General features: G+C 47.3%; 1 protein-coding gene across 2 annotated transcripts in view; it reads left to right on the top strand.

The window, feature by feature from the left end:
• The window catches only part of CDH4 (cadherin 4), a 557,176-nt gene that overhangs the window by 321,851 nt on the left and 218,976 nt on the right, over nt 1-16,349 (top strand). The window lies entirely within an intron of this gene.

Here is a 16,349-nt window from a genome sequence, read left to right as displayed (position 1 = left end):
GAGAGGCCAGTTAGCAGCCACATAGCACAGGGAGATCAGCTCGGTGCTTTGTGACCGCCTGGAGGGATGGGATAGGGAGGGTGGGAGGGAGGGAGACGCAAGAGGGAGGAGATATGGGGACATATGTATATGTATGGCTGATTCACTTTGTTGTAAAGCAGAAACTAACACACCATTGTAAAGCAATTATACTCCAATAAAGATGTTAAAAAAAATTTTCTAACTGAAAATAAAAAGTAAAACATGAAAAAAAAAACTATCCTTTAGCATCAACATATGATCACCCACATGCTGTGTTTATACTATATTTTAAAAAGTTTATTTCCATACTTAAAGGTAATAATAATTACAGGTCTTTAGTGCTACTAATTCAGAAATAAGTAGTATTTTGTTAATTTTTCCAAGAACTAACAATTAACTTAGTCTCTCTCACTAGTGTGAAATTTATTTCATTTAGACATTAGCGAGGCTTTTAGGCAACACATCCATCCATAGACTATCTACATAATCATCTTCTTAAATGGCCCTCATATTCATTTCTACCCAGGACTAACATCACACCTTTACTGAGGGAGGTTTTAAAACCAGTAACATTACAGCGAGCACATTCCAATCCTCCCGTGGTGCGTGAGTTAGAATCGTGCTTTTCCATGGCATTGACCTCTGACTGCGTCTTCATATTCAGGGAAAGACGGTTGCCTGTCAGTGGGCGTTTCCCAAACTCACGGGTGTTGAGTCCTGCTTGGGTCTCGCAAACCTGTGTCAGAACACACAGCCTCGCAAGAACAGGTGGCGGCATCTGTTACTGCACTGCTTTCCTTTTTGCAGCTTCCCTGCCATGTCCCCTATGCCCAGCAACTTATCTTAACAGGATCCCTCAGTACAGTCAGCCCCTCACCTGGTCGGTGCACGAGTGTAGACTCAAACCTGGGCCAGAGCTGTGGTTTCACCTCATGAGAGCCCTGTGACCTGGGACAGGTGACCCCACTTCCCAGGTGAACTAAGGGTCATCTGGTCAGCGTGGCTGTAGGGGACTCCCACCAACCTCCTCTTCTCTAAGTTAGAGAATCCCCAATTATTTCTTTTACCTATGCTAATTTATTTTCCAATAATTCAATGATTTTAGTTCCTCTCTCGGGCTTCTCTCCGTTTCCTTAGTCTTAAACACAATGGTAAAAAAATGGTGTTTCCTCTTTTAATTGACTGGGCTCTGAGATTATGGATGGTAGGAGTTCAGAGCTTTGTGTGTTCAGGGACGAGACCTCAGCTCTGGGGTGAGAGGCAGGTCCCTGTAGTTGTCCTGCTACCCAGATGAGACTCCCCTAGCAAGGGTTGGTGGATGCTGGTGGCAGAAGACAACAACTGATCTTCCACGTGTTTACTCAGAGGATGTCCTTGGTTAGGGCTGCAGCCTGTAATCATAGAAAAGAGAAAAAGAGAACTGAATAATATGAGGTTTGAGTCAATGTCAACATTTTTTTAATGTCACCATTTCTTTAACCTTTTTAAAGTACATAATAGACATTCATGGTAGAAAAAGTGAAAAATACGGAAGAAAAAAGAAAATCATTCATAACCCAATATCTATACAAAACCACTTTTACATAGTTCCTTTTATGCATGCTCTTATTCCTATATATAAAGGAATATATATATATATTCCTTTATATATATTTATATTCTATCTATATGTTCATTTACTGCAGTGGGCTTGTACTATCTATATTCTATATATATGTTCATTTACTGCAGTGGGCTTGTACTATCTGTATTCTATCTATATGTTCATTTACTGCAGTGAGCTTGTACTATCTATATTAAATAGCAAGGTGCTTGGTTCGTTAATAAACCATGCGCAGCTGTCCATGTTATCAATTTACATCATCATTTTATTTTGTTTGTTTGTTTTGTTGTGTTTTGGCAGCATTGGGTCTTCGTTGCTGTGTGCGGGCTTTCTCTAATTGCAGCGAGCGGGGGCTACTCTTCATTGTGGTGCGCAGGCTTCTCATTGCGGTAGCTTCTCTTGTTGTGGAGCACGGGCTCTAGGCACGTGGGCTTCAGTAATTGTGGCATGCGGGCTCAGTAGTTGTGGCTTGTGGACTCTAGAGCACAGGCTCAGTAGTTGTGGTGCATGGACTTAGTTGCTCCGTGGCGTGTAGGATCTTCCCAGACCAGGGCTGGGACCCATGTCCCCTGCATTGGCAGGCAGATCCTTAACCACTGCGCCACCAGGGGAGTCCCTACATCATCATTTTAAATGACTGGATTCAATATTATAGGGAAACTGTAGTATGACCAGTCCTGTGTGACTGATGTTTATGTTAGTTCTAATTTTTCAGTATTATAAATAATGTGGTAATAAATAATGTGATAATTATTTATATATTTATTTTACTTATTTATATATTTATTATTTATATACTTATTATTTACAATATTGAAAAATTAATGTTATCATTTTTGCATTTGTCTATTATTTCCTTAGGATGAATTCTTTTTTTTTTTTTTTTAACATCTTTATTGGAGTATAATTGCTTTACAATGGTATGTTAGCTTCAGCTTCACAACAAAATGAATCAGTTATATACATACATATATTCCCATATCTCTTCCCGCTTGCGTCTCCCTCCCTCCCACCCTCCCTATCCCACCCCTCCAGGCGGTCACAAAGCACCGAGCTGATCTCCCTGTGCTATGCGGCTGCTTCCCACTAGCTATTTACCTTACGTTTGGTAGTGTATATATGTCCATGCCTCTTTATCGCTTTGTCACCGTTTACCCTTCCCCCTCCCCATAACCTCAAGTCCATTCTCTAGTAAGTCTGTGTCTTTATTCCTGTTTCACCCCTAGGTTTTTCATGACATTTTTTTTTTTAATTCCATATATATGTGTTAGCATACGGTATTTGTCTCTCTCTTTCTGACTTACTTCACTCTGTATGACAGACTCTAGGTCTATCCACCTCATTACAAATAGCTCAATTTCGTCTCTTTTTATGGCTGAGTAATATTCCATTGTATATATGTGCCACATCTTCTTTATCCATTCATCCGATGATGGACACTTAGGTTGTTTCCATCTCCGGGCTATTGTAAATAGAGCTGCAATGAACATTTTGGTACATGACTCTTTTTGAATTATGGTTTTCTCAGGGTATATGCCCAGTAGTGGGATTGCTGGGTCATATGGTAGTTCTATTTGTAGCTTTTTAAGGAACCTCCATACTGTTCTCCACAGTGGCTGTATCAATTTACATTCCCACCAACAGTGCAAGAGGGTTCCCTTTTCTCCACACCCTCTCCAGCATTTATTGTTTCTAGATTTTTTGATGATGGCCATTCTGACTGGTGTGAGATGATATCTCATTGTAGTTTTGATTTGCATTTCTCTCATGATTAGTGATGTTGAGCATTCTTTCATGTGTTTGTTGGCACTCCGTATAGCTTCTTTGGAGAAATGTCTATTTAGGTCTTCTGCCCATTTTTGGATTGGGTTGTTTGTTTTTTTGTTATTAAGCTGCATGAGCTGCTTATAAATTTTGGAGATCAATCCTTTGTCAGTTGCTTCATTTGCAAATATTTTCTCCCATTCTGAGGGTTGTCTTTTGGTCTTCTTTATGGTTTCCTTTGCTGCGCAAAAGCTTTTAAGTTTCATTAGGTCCCATTTGTTTACTCTTGTTTTTATTTCCATTTCTCTAGGAGGTGGGTCAAAAAGGACCTTGCTGTGATTTATGTCATAGAGTGTTCTGCCTATGTTTTCCTCCAAGAGTTTGATAGTTTCTGGCCTTACATTTAGGTCTTTAATCCATTTTGAGCTTATTTTTGTGTGTGGTGTTAGGGAGTGATCTAATTTCATACCTTTACATGTAGCTGTCCAGTTTTCCTAGCACCACTTATTGAATAGGCTGTCCTTTCTCCACTGTACATTTCTGCCTCCTTTGTCAAAGATAAGGTGACCATATGTGCGTGGGTTTATCTCTGGGCTTTCTATCCTGTTCCATTGATCTATCTTTCTGTTTTTGTGCCAGTACCATACCGTCTTGATGACTGTAGCTTTGTAGTATAGTCTGAAGTCTGGGAGCCTGATTCCTCCAGTTCCTTCTTTCGTTCTCAAAATTGCTTTGGCTATTCGGGGTCTTTTGTGTTTCCATACAAATTGCGAAATTTTTTGTTCTAGTTCTGTGAAAAATGCCAGTGGTAGTTTGATAGGGATTGCATTGAATCTATAGATTGCTTTCGGTAGTAGAGTCATTTTCACAATGTTGATTCTTCCAATCCAAGAACATGGTATATCTCTCCATCTATTTATATCGTCTTTAATTTCTTTCATCAGTGTCTTATAATTTTCTGCATACAGGTCTTTTGTCTCCTTAGGTAGGTTTATTCCTAGATATTTTATTCTTTTTGTTGCAATGGTAAATGGGAGTGTTTTCTTGATTTCACTTTCAGATTTTTCATCATTAGTATATAGGAATGCCAGAGATTTCTGTGCATTAATTTTGTATCCTGCCACTTTACCAAATTCATTGATTAGCTCTAGTAGTTTTCTGGTAGCATCTTTAGGGTTCTCTATGTATAGGATCATGTCATCTGCAAACAGTGACAGCTTTACTTCTTCTTTTCCAATTTGGATTCCTTTTATTTCCTTTTCTTCTCTGATTGCTGTGGCTAAAACTTCCAAAACAATGTTGAATAATAGTGGTGAGAGTGGGCAACCTTGTCTTGTTCCTGATCTTAGTGGAAATGCTTTCAGTTTTTCACCATTGAGGATGATGTTTGCTGTGGGCTTGTCATATATGGCCTTTATTATGTTGAGGAAAGTTCCCTCTATGCCTACTTTCTGCAGGGTTTTTATCATAAATGGGTGTTGAATTTTGTCAAAAGCTTTCTCTGCATCTATTGAGATGATCATATGGTTTTTCTCCTTCAGTTTGTTAATATAGTTTATCACATTGATAGATTTGCGTATATTGAAGAATCCTTGCATTCCTGGAATAAACCCCACTTGATCATGGTGTATGATCCTTTTAATGTGCTGTTGGATTCTGTTTGCTAGTATTTTGTTGAGGATTTTTGCATCTATGTTCATCAGTGATATTGGCCTGTAGTTTTCTTTCTTTGTGACATCCTTGTCTGGTTTTGGTATCAAGGTGATGGTGGCCTCGTAGAAGGAGTTTGGGAGTGGTCCTCCCTCTGCTATATTTTGGAAGAGTTTGAGAAGGATAGGTGTTAGCTCTTCTCTAAATGTTTGATAGAATTCGCCTGTGAAGCCATCTGGTCCTGGGCTTTTCTTTGTTGGAAGATTTTTAATCACAGTTTCAATTTCAGTGCTTGTGATTGGTCTGTTCATATTTTCTATTTCTTCCTGATTCAGTCTTGGCAGGTTGTGCATTTCCAAGAATTTGTCCATTTCTTCCAGATTGTCCATTTTATTGGCATAGAGTTGCTTGTAGTAATCTCTCATGATCTCTTTTATCTCTGCAGTGTCAGTCGTTACCTCTCCTTTTTCATTTCTAATTCTATTGATTTGAGTCTTCTCCCTTTTTTTCTTGATGAGTCTGGCTAGTGGTTTATCTATTTTGTTTATCTTCTCAAAGAACCAGCTTTTAGTTTTATTGATCTTTGCTATTGTTTCCTTCATTTCTTTTTCATTTATTTCTGATCTGATTTTTATGATTTCTTTCCTTCTGCTAGCTTTGGGGTTTTTTTGTTCTTCTTTCTCTAATTGCTTGAGGTGCAAGGTTAGGTTGTTTATTCGAGATGTTTCCTGCTTCTTAAGGTGGGCTTGTATTGCTATAAACTTCCCCCTTAGAACTGCTTTTGCTGCATCCCACAGGTTTTGGGTCGTTGTGTCTCCATTGTCGTTTGTTTCTAGGTATTTTTTGATTTCCTCTTTGATTTCTTCAGTGGTCACTTCATTATTAAGTAGTGTATTGTTTAGCCTCCATGTGTTTGTATTTTTTACAGATCTTTTCCTGTAATTGATATCTAGTCTCATGGCGTTGTGGTCAGAAAAGATACTTGATACAATTTCCATTTTCTTAAATTTACCAGGGCTTGATTTGTGACCCAAGATATGATCTATCCTGGAGAATGTTCCATGAGCACTTGAGAAAAATGTGTATTCTGTTGTTTTTGGATGGAATGTCCTATAAATATCAATTAACTCCATCTCGTTTAATGTATCATTTAAAGCTTGTGTTTCCTTATTTATTTTCATTTTGGATGATCTGTCCATTGGTGAAAGTGGGGTGTTAAAGTCCCCTACTATGAATGTGTTACAGTCGATTTCCCCTTTTATGGTTGTCAGTATTTGCCTTATGTATTGAGGTGCACCTAAGTTGGGTGCATAAATATTTACAATTGTTATATCTTCCTCTTGGATCGATCCCTTGATCATTATGTAGTGTCCTTCTTTGTCTCTTCTAATAGTCTTTGTTTTAAAGTCTATTTTGTCTGATATGAGAATTGCTACTCCAGCTTTCTTTTGGTTTCCATTTGCATGAAATACCTTTTTCCATCCCCTTACTTTCAGTCTGTATGTGTCTCTAGGTCTGAAGTGGGTCTCTTGTAGACAGCAAATATATGGGTCTTGTTTTTGTATCCATTCAGCCAATCTGTGTCTTTTGGTGGGAGCATTTAGTCCATTTACATGTAAGGTAATTATCGATATGTGTGTTCCTATTCCCATTTTCTTAATTGTTTTGGGTTCATTATTGTAGGTCCTTTCCTTCTTTTGTGTTTCTTGCCTAGAGAAGTTCCTTTAGCAGTTGTTGTAGAGCTGGTTTGGTGGTGCTGAACTCTCTCAGCCTTTGCTTGTCTGTAAAGGTTTTAATTTCTCCATCAAATCTGAATGAGATCCTTGCTGGGTAAAGTAATCTTGGTTGCAGGTTTTTCTCCTTCAACACTTTCAATATGTCCTGCCACTCCCTTCTGGCTTGCAGAGTTTCTGCTGAAAGATCAGCTGCTAACCTTATGGGGATTCCCTTGTGTGTTATTTGTTGTTTTTCCCTTGCTGCTTTTAATATGTTTTCTTTGTATTTAATTTTTGACACTTTGATTAATATGTGTCTTGGCGTATTTCTCCTTGGATTTATCCTGTATGGGACTCTCTGTGCTTCCTGGACTTGATTAACTATTTCTTTTCCCATATTAGGGAAGTTTTCAACTATAATCTCTTCAAATATGTTCTCAGTCCCTTTCTTTTTCTCTTCTTCTTCTGGAACCCCTATAATTCGAATGTTGGTGCGTTTAATGTTGTCCCAGAGGTCTCTGAGACTGTCCTCAGTTCTTTTCATTCTTTTTTCTTTTTTCTGCTCTGCAGTAGTTATTTCCACTATTTTATCTTCCAGGTCACTTATCCGTTCTTCTGCCTCAGTTATTCTGCTATTGATCCCATCTAGAGTATTTTTAATTTCATTTATTGTGTTGTTCATCGTTGCTTGTTTCATCTTTAGTTCTTCTAGGTCCTTGTTAACTGATTCTTGCAATTTGTCCATTCTATTGTCCATTCTATCTCCAAGATTTCGGATCAACCTTACTATCATTATTCTGAATTCTTTTTCAGGTAGACTGCCTATTTCCTCTTCATTTGTTAGGTCTGGTGGGTTTTTATCTTGCTCCTTCATCTGCTGTGTGTTTTTCTGTCTTTTCATTTTGCTTATCTTACTGTGTTTGGGGTCTCCTTTTTTGCAGGCTGAAGGTTCGTAGTTCCTGTTGTTTTTTGTGTCTGTCCCCAGTGGCTAAGGTTGGTTCAGTGGGTTGTGTAGGCTTCCTGGTGGAGGGTACTAGTGCCTGTGTTCTGGTGGATGAGGCTGGATCTTGTCTTTCTGGTGGGCAGGTCCACGTCTGGTGGTGTGTTTTGGGGTGTCTGTAGACTTACTATGATTTTGGGCAGCCTCTCTGCTAATGGGTGGGGTTGTGTTCCTGTCTTGCTAGTTGTTTGGCATAGGATGTCTAGCACTGTAGCTTGCTGGTCGTTGAGTGAAGCTGGGTGCTGGCGTTGAGATGGAGATCTCTCGGAGATTTTTGCTGTTTGATATTATGTGCAGCTGGGAGGCCTCTTGTGGACCAGTGTCCTGAAGTTGGCTCTCCCACCTCAGAGGCACAGCACTGACTCCTGGCTGCAGCACCAAGAGCCTTTCATCCACAGGGCTCCTTAATTTGGGATGATTCGTTGTCTATTCAGGTATTCCACAGATGCAGGATATATCAAGTTGATTGTGGAGCTTTAATCCGCTGCTTCTGAGGCTGCTGGGAGAGATTTCCCTTTCTCTTCTTTGTTCTGACAGTTCCCAGGGGCTCAGCTTTGGATTTGGCCCCGCCTGTGCGTGTAGGTCGCCGGAGGGCGTCTGTTCTTTGCTCAGACAGGACGGGGTTAAAGGAGCCGCTGATTCGGAGGCTCTGGCTCACCCAGGCCGGGGGGGTAGGGAGGGTCACGGAGTGCGGGGGCGGGCCTGCAGCGGCAGAGGCCGGCGTGATGCTGCAGCCTGAGGGCGCCGTGCGCTCTCCCGGGGGAGCCGTCCCTGGATCCCGGGACCCTGGCAGTGGCGGGCTGCACAGGCTCCCCGGAAGGGCGTGTGGCTAGTGACCTGTGCTCGCACACAGGCCTCCTGACGGCGGCAGCAGCGGCCTCAGCGTCCCATGTCCGTCTCTGGGCTCCGCAATCTTAGCCGCGGCTCGCGCCCGTCCCTGGAGCTCTCTCAAGCAGCGCTCTTAATCCCCTCTCCTCGTGCACCAGGAAACAAAGAGGGATGTAAAAGTCTCTTGCCTCTTCGGCAGGTCCAGACCCCTCCCCGGACTCTCTCCCGGCCAGCCGCGGCGCACCAACGCCCTGCAGGCTGTGTTCACGCCGCCAACCCCAGTCCTCTCCCGGCGCTCCGACAAAAGCCGGAGCCTCAGCTCCCAGTCCCGCCCGCCCCGGCGGGCGAGCAGACAAGCCTCTCGGCTGGTGAGTGCCGGTCGGCCCGATCCTCTGCGCTGGAATCTGTCCGCTTTGCCCTCCGCACCCCTGTTGCTGTGTTCTCCTCCGCGGCTCCCAAGCTCCCCCACTCCGCCTCCCGAAGTCTCCACCCGCGAAGGGGCTTCCTAGTGTGTGGACACTTTTCCTCCTTCACAGCTCTCTCCCGCTGGTGCAGGACCCGTCCCTATCCTTTTGTCTCTGTTTAGTTTTTTCTTTTGCCCTAACCAGGTACGTGGGGGGTTCCTTGCCTTTTGGGAGGTCTGAGGTCTTCTGCCAGCGTTCAGTAGGTGCTCCGTAGGAGTTGTTCCACGCGTAGATGTACTTCTGGTGTATCTGTGGAGAGGAAGGTGATCTCCGCGTCTTACTCTTCCGCCATCTTCCCGAAAGTCTTCAGGATGAATTCTTAAAAATAAAATTATTAGGTCATAGTGCACGAACATTGATAGTGTTTTTATTAGATACTATCATATTGTCCTTCAGGAAGAAAATGGATTATAGCATCCCCACTGTTAGTGTTTGAGAAAAATCCATTCAAATCCATGGAATCTTGAAATTTAATTTTACCTGATTATTGTCCCCACGGTAAATGCCTAGGACCTTAATGCATGGGGTGATTTTTCATTTGAAAAAAGAAAACACATTTTCATTTCCTGTACTTAAAAGAAAGCTCAAGATTTTCACAGAAACTGTAATTGTTAATTAGTGCATTTATATTGTGTGAAAAAGAGATGTCATCTGTTTTTTAAAACGATCGTGTGCGTAATTATTTGATCTTTTCACCTTGCTGTTTTGTAGTTTATTACAGTTTTATTTATTAGGTGTGTCTTAACCCGTTGCCGAGGTTCGTTTGGCGTCTATAACACTAAAAACGTTTACCAAAAAATAACATAAAACAGTTAATGAAATCAGGTAAAACAGTAAAATCAGGATATGAAATTTTATAGGGAGTGTGACCTCACCAATGAAAACCTTGACTAGAAAGGTCATCGAACCAGAGGACGGAACTCTAGGTGTTCTGGACAGACAGGGGGACCAGATCTGCCACGTGGAGCAGTGTCACCCTGGTCTGGCCAACCCAGCAGTGTCTGTACAGATCTGCTCCCGGCCGCCCATGGGAACAGGCAACTGGGGTGGGAGGCAAGTGGGAACCAGGGGCTCAAAGAAGGACTTTTATTTTTATTCCATTTATTTAAGTTTTGCTCGTCTTCTTAATAAGAACGTTACATTTGTAACTGTATAAAACAGCGTGCATATATGTACGTGTGTACTTACGTGCGTGTCAGCATGGGGAAGTGGTTGGGAGCAAACATGGAAATACAGGCAAGGCTCCTTCCTGGTGGTGGGATTTGGGCTGAGATTTGTCTACTTTATAATCATATGTGCCCTCCAGTTTTTTAACAGATATATTACTTCTTTAACAGAAGAGATGTATGTGTGATCATTTTTACGGTACACACGCACACGCATGCACACACACACGACTCTTTCCTTTTGGCCTTTGGACGGTGAAATGGCACGCAGGACCCAGTTCAAAGAAGTGTCCGTTGTCCCAGGCACTGCCTGGCCTCCCTGACCACAGGTGCATCCCCTGCTCTGGGAAGAGAGGCCACTTCCTGCTGGGCCCAGCTTCAGCAGAAGGTCTTAGCCAAGCAGGTTATCGCATCCTTGGTCATGGGTGGTTTGTGCATTCCGTTAGCAAGTCGGCTCTGAAAGCAGGTTTGTTTGCTCATTCGTTCATTCCTTCGCTCAGGTGCCTGGCTCTGTTCTAGGCACTGGGGCAGCACAGGGGACAGCCAGCCCAGGTCCCTGGGGTCCCCTCGCACGGTCCCCGGCACAGCCCAGGTGAACGCAGGCGGCTGATAAGAGCAACCAGGCACTGAGCACGCGTCAGCCTGGACCAGACACAGCTTTGAAATGCCCCTGTTGCACATGTGTAGAGCCTGGAAGGTGTGGCATTAGCCCTCATGGTGGTCACAGGAGAGAGGAAGGCAGCTCATGCGAGGGCTGGGGAGGCTGCAGGAGTTGCCTCCAGAGTGAGGTCCTCGCTCGGTAGAGGGATGGGGCCCCCGCAGGCCGTCTGACCTGCTCCTGGGGCGAGGCACCCATGGTGTGGGTTTGCAGCTTTGGGGACAGGGTCAGGCCGGGCAGATGGGGAGACGGACCAGGGCTGGGGTCTGCATGCGCTGGCCCGGTTCTCCCACCTCGCTCTCCAAAGGGCCTTGGTGGGAGGATGTGGTGAGATAACTGCACCCTTAGCCACCAATTGCTGGCGCCCGTTGTTATTTCTGCCCAGAAACACTCACCGGGGATGTGCCAGGCTCAGCTGACAGTGGCTGAGTCCCGCGGAGGCTGCCACAGAGACGCCCCAGCATCTAGAACATTCTTGGACCAGAGCAGGGCCTAACAGATGTGTGAGTGAACCGTGTGACGTTTCAGGGACCAGTTGTCTGGCTGGGATCCTTCCGTGGGTGGCATGCACCACGGCTGGGCCCAGTGGACGCAGGTTTTTCTCTGTCCCACACCATGAAAGTTTTTTTTTTTTTTTTTTTTTTTGCGGTACGCAGGCCTCTCATTGTTGTGGCCTCTCCCGTTGTGGAGCACAGGCTCCAGACGCACAGGCTCAACGGCCATGGCTCACGGGCCCAGCCGCTCCGCGGCATGTGGGATCTTCCCGGACCGGGGCACGAACCTGTGTCCCCTCATCGGCAGGCGGACTCTCAACCACTGCGCCACCAGGGAAGCCCATGAAAGGTTTCTGACACGTGAACATGCAAACCTAATTGCTAACAAAACAAGGCCAGCTCTTCTCCATGCTCTGAATTAGGAAGAAGTAAGTTTGTCTCCCCAGACAGGCTACTTCAGCAGAGTCTCAAATGGTAACTGGTGCACATTTTCATGAATGTATTTCTGAGTGATTTCAAGGGTTTGGGGGTTATAAAGATAAACCCACAACGTGACTTTCAAAGCAGCTTACGAATGCCTATCTGATGCTATTAGTTTTATGCCCTTTTCTCTTGCCTATCAGAAACCGTTCTAAAGCACCTCTGATGAGGCAGATAAGTTGTTTTCTAGTTTCCCAGATTAGGAAAATGTAGGGCAGAGGTGTCTGTGACTTGTTCAAGGTCACAGTAAAGGGAAAAAATAAACCACTACTGTGGAGAGCTCCAGAAGGGCTTAGATGTCTAATCTGTGGGTGTGTGTGTTGCTGGAGGGACGTCAATCGGAGGGTCTCAAAATGAAGATGTTTTCAGAATACTTAATAATATGAACATGGCATTCGCCTCATGGTGAAACGTGGCATGGCGTGGGATTTGTGATAGACCAAAACCAACAGTGTTAAATCCCTGCAAGTGAAAAGAGCCTAAGCGTTTACAAACATACTGATGTGCCCGCTTCTGGTGACCCCAGGCATGTGGCTATGGGCAGGATGCGTGGGAGGGAGTGGGGGTCACCCCTACCCACCCACGAGGTTCTGAGTCAGTAGGTCTGGGTGGGAGCAAAACTGCGTCTAGCAATTCCCAGGGGCTGGTGGTCTTGGCAGTCGCTTTGAGCACCGCCGTCCTGACGAACAGTCACTCTGTTAGTTGCTGTGAACAATTGGTGAGACCAGTGTGTGTGGATGCTCCGAGCCCGGGGCCCGGCCGCAGGGGAGGACGGACTCTTGAACGGTATTGGATGAGACTCCGGAGACACCAGTCTTTAAAAGCTGGCAGCGAAGAGCGTGGCCACCTGCCTGCAAAGGGGCGTTTCCCTGCAGTCAGCCGAGCGGTCGGGTCGATCATCCCTGGGGGGCTAGTTTGCGCAGCCAACAGTCCTGAGGGCCCAGGGTGGGGGTCGGCGCTCTCGGTACAAAGCCCCGGGGACAGGGGTGGCCGCCGGGGGTGGAGCTCGCGGAGTCCACTGTTGGGGGACCTCCCGGAGAAGCTGGAAGTGGAGGAGGAGGGGGGAGCCAGCGCACCAGGTCGCCTTGGGGTCAGGAACAGCAGGGGAGCTGCAGGGAAGATCCCGAACGAAGCCGGAGAAACAGCACCTTCCCGAGAGAGAAACAGCACCTTCCCGAGAGAGGAACAGCACCTTCCCGAGAGAGGAACAGCACCTTCCCGAGAGAGGAGCAGCACCTTCCCGAGAGAGGAGCAGCACCTTCCCGAGAGAGGAACAGCACCTTCCCGAGAGAGGAGCAGCACCTTCCCGAGAGAGGAACAGCACCTTCCCGAGAGAGGAACAGCACCTTCCCGAGAGAGGAACAGCACCTTCCCGAGAGAGGAACAGCACCTTCCCGAGAGAGGAACAGCACCTTCCCGAGAGAGGAGCAGCACCTTCCCGAGAGAGGAGCAGCACCTTCCCGAGAGAGGAGCAGCACCTTCCCGAGAGAGGAACAGCACCTTCCCGAGAGAGGAACAGCACCTTCCCGAGAGAGGAGCAGCACCTTCCCGAGAGAGGAACAGCACCTTCCCGAGAGAGGAGCAGCACCTTCCCGAGAGAGGAACAGCACCTTCCCGAGAGAGGAACAGCACCTTCCCGAGAGAGGAGCAGCACCTTCCCGAGAGAGGAACAGCACCTTCCCGAGAGAGGAGCAGCACCTTCCCGAGAGAGGAGCAGCACCTTCCCGAGAGAGGAGCAGCACCTTCCCGAGAGAGGAGCAGCACCTTCCCGAGAGAGGAACAGCACCTTCCCGAGAGAGGAGCAGCACCTTCCCGAGAGAGGAGCAGCACCTTCCCGAGAGAGGAGCAGCACCTTCCCGAGAGAGGAGCAGCACCTTCCCGAGAGAGGAGCAGCACCTTCCCGAGAGAGGAGCAGCACCTTCCCGAGAGAGGAGCAGCACCTTCCCGAGAGAGGAGCAGCACCTTCCCGAGAGAGGAGCAGCACCTTCCCGAGAGAGGAGCAGCACCTTCCCGAGAGAGGAGCAGCACCTTCCCGAGAGAGGAGCAGCACCTTCCCGAGAGAGGAGCAGCACCTTCCCGAGAGAGGAGCAGCACCTTCCCGAGAGAGGAGCAGCACCTTCCCGAGAGAGGAGCAGCACCTTCCCGAGAGAGGAGCAGCACCTTCCCGAGAGAGGAGCAGCACCTTCCCGAGAGAGGAGCAGCACCTTCCCGAGAGAGGAGCAGCACCTTCCCGAGAGAGGAGCAGCACCTTCCCGAGAGAGGAGCAGCACCTTCCCGAGAGAGGAGCAGCACCTTCCCGAGAGAGGAGCAGCACCTTCCCGAGAGAGGAGCAGCACCTTCCCGAGAGAGGAGCAGCACCTTCCCGAGAGAGGAGCAGCACCTTCCCGAGAGAGGAGCAGCACCTTCCCGAGAGAGGAGCAGCACCTTCCCGAGAGAGGAGCAGCACCTTCCCGAGAGAGGAGCAGCACCTTCCCGAGAGAGGAGCAGCACCTTCCCGAGAGAGGAGCAGCACCTTCCCGAGAGAGGAGCAGCACCTTCCCGAGAGAGGAGCAGCACCTTCCCGAGAGAGGAGCAGCACCTTCCCGAGAGAGGAGCAGCACCTTCCCGAGAGAGGAGCAGCACCTTCCCGAGAGAGGAGCAGCACCTTCCCGAGAGAGGAGCAGCACCTTCCCGAGAGAGGAGCAGCACCTTCCCGAGAGAGGAGCAGCACCTTCCCGAGAGAGGAGCAGCACCTTCCCGAGAGAGGAGCAGCACCTTCCCGAGAGAGGAGCAGCACCTTCCCGAGAGAGGAGCAGCACCTTCCCGAGAGAGGAGCAGCACCTTCCCGAGAGAGGAGCAGCACCTTCCCGAGAGAGGAGCAGCACCTTCCCGAGAGAGGAGCAGCACCTTCCCGAGAGAGGAGCAGGGGTGAGTTACAGCAGCCACCTCCTCGGAAACCCTGGAGGGACGCGTTTAAACTGTTGAACGATCAAACCCACCACCCTGCAATTCTGCATCCTGCAAAAGCGCCCTTCAAAAGTGAAGGAAAGGGCTTCCCTGTGGCGCAGTGGTTGAGAGTCCGCCTGCCGGTGCAGGGGACACGGGTTCGTGCCCCGGTCCGGGAAGATCCCACATGCCGCGGAGCGGCTGGGCCCGTGAGCCATGGCCGCTGAGCCTGCGCGTCCGGAGCCTGTGCTCCGCAACGGGAGAAGCCACAGCAGTGAGAGGCCCGCGTACCGCAAAAAAAAAAAAAAAAGTGAAGGAAAATAAAGACTTCCTCAGACAAACAAAAACAGGGAATGTCTCACCAGTAAACCTGTCTTGCAAGAAATGTTCTAAGAAGTACTTCCAAGCAAAGGAAAATGGTATATGGGTCAGACACTCAGATCAGAGAAGGAACAAATGAAGATAAAGTACCATCTTTTATTTTTCTCATTACGAATTTTATGAGTTGACCTCATAGAAGACTTTATTCAAAATAATAACAGCAACGAGTCAGTCTTGCTTGCCTGGTGGAGTTTTTTGCAACCAGCTGCCAACATTTAATCATCTCCAGCAACAACCGTCAGGGGGCCGCTGTGAGGCCTGGCTGGCCTCCCAGCCTTCGGAGTCTGCGGGCCTGCCCTAGGCTGGTCGCCGGCAGGATCCTCCATCCTTGTCTCCTCCAACTGAGAATTGGAGCAGAATCTGAGGGCAGATTCTAAACATCTAAAAGTGAATTCTACAAGTTCTAAAAGTATTTTTCAGAAGACAGCAGCCCAAAAGGAGGCATGGATGGAATGGAACAGAGGAGAGGGGGAGGGGGAGGGTGGGACGGAGGGCCAGGCCTGTCCTGATGCAGAGCAGCCCAGCTGGCCTGAGACTCTGGCCGGAGCCCGGGGAGAGCAGGAGGGAAGCCGGGCAGCCCCACACCTCCCGTGGTCCTCACACAGCCCACGTTCTCTCCCGCAGGGGCCAGCTCTCCGGGGCCCGGGCAGCTGGACGGGACAGGAAAGCCCCATCTCACGAACCTTGGGCTTCAGTTGGGTGTGTGGACGTCAGCGAACCACTGGCCTCACGACCTGGAGGGAGAAAAACGTCACCACACAAACCTGAGTTCTATATCAGGGCCAAATGGCGCCTCTTAGGAGGTCTTTAAATCAACCTGGCTTCTGATGAGTTTGTCTGACACCTTCATAAATGTCAGAGTTGGGTCTGGAAGGAAATTCTTTTTTAATAGCTGGAGAAGGGACCAGTGGTTGACACCATGTACATCATGGAGTGTGATGGTTCACGGGTCCCCTCATCAACTTCATACTTGAAAAGGGTGTCAGGAGCCTTTTGTGTTTGTCGATCTCATAGCAGGTTGTCACAGAAACGTTCTAGCCACAAAACTAGTTCCTGCTTTGGGTCTGGGCTGACCATGTTTGAGTATCAGCCCGTGGTTCTCAGAACATTGATTTAGCTCTTACGATGAGGCCAGGCCTTTGGCGAGGCCCCGAGGGGTGGGTACACCTTATATTCATTCCCATTTAGAAGATGTAATTT

This window comes from Lagenorhynchus albirostris, chromosome 15 (genome assembly GCF_949774975.1).
Source record: "Lagenorhynchus albirostris chromosome 15, mLagAlb1.1, whole genome shotgun sequence".
NCBI lineage: Eukaryota > Metazoa > Chordata > Mammalia > Artiodactyla > Delphinidae > Lagenorhynchus > Lagenorhynchus albirostris.
Note: the sequence above shows the minus strand (reverse complement) of the source record. Positions and strands in the feature narration are given on the sequence as shown.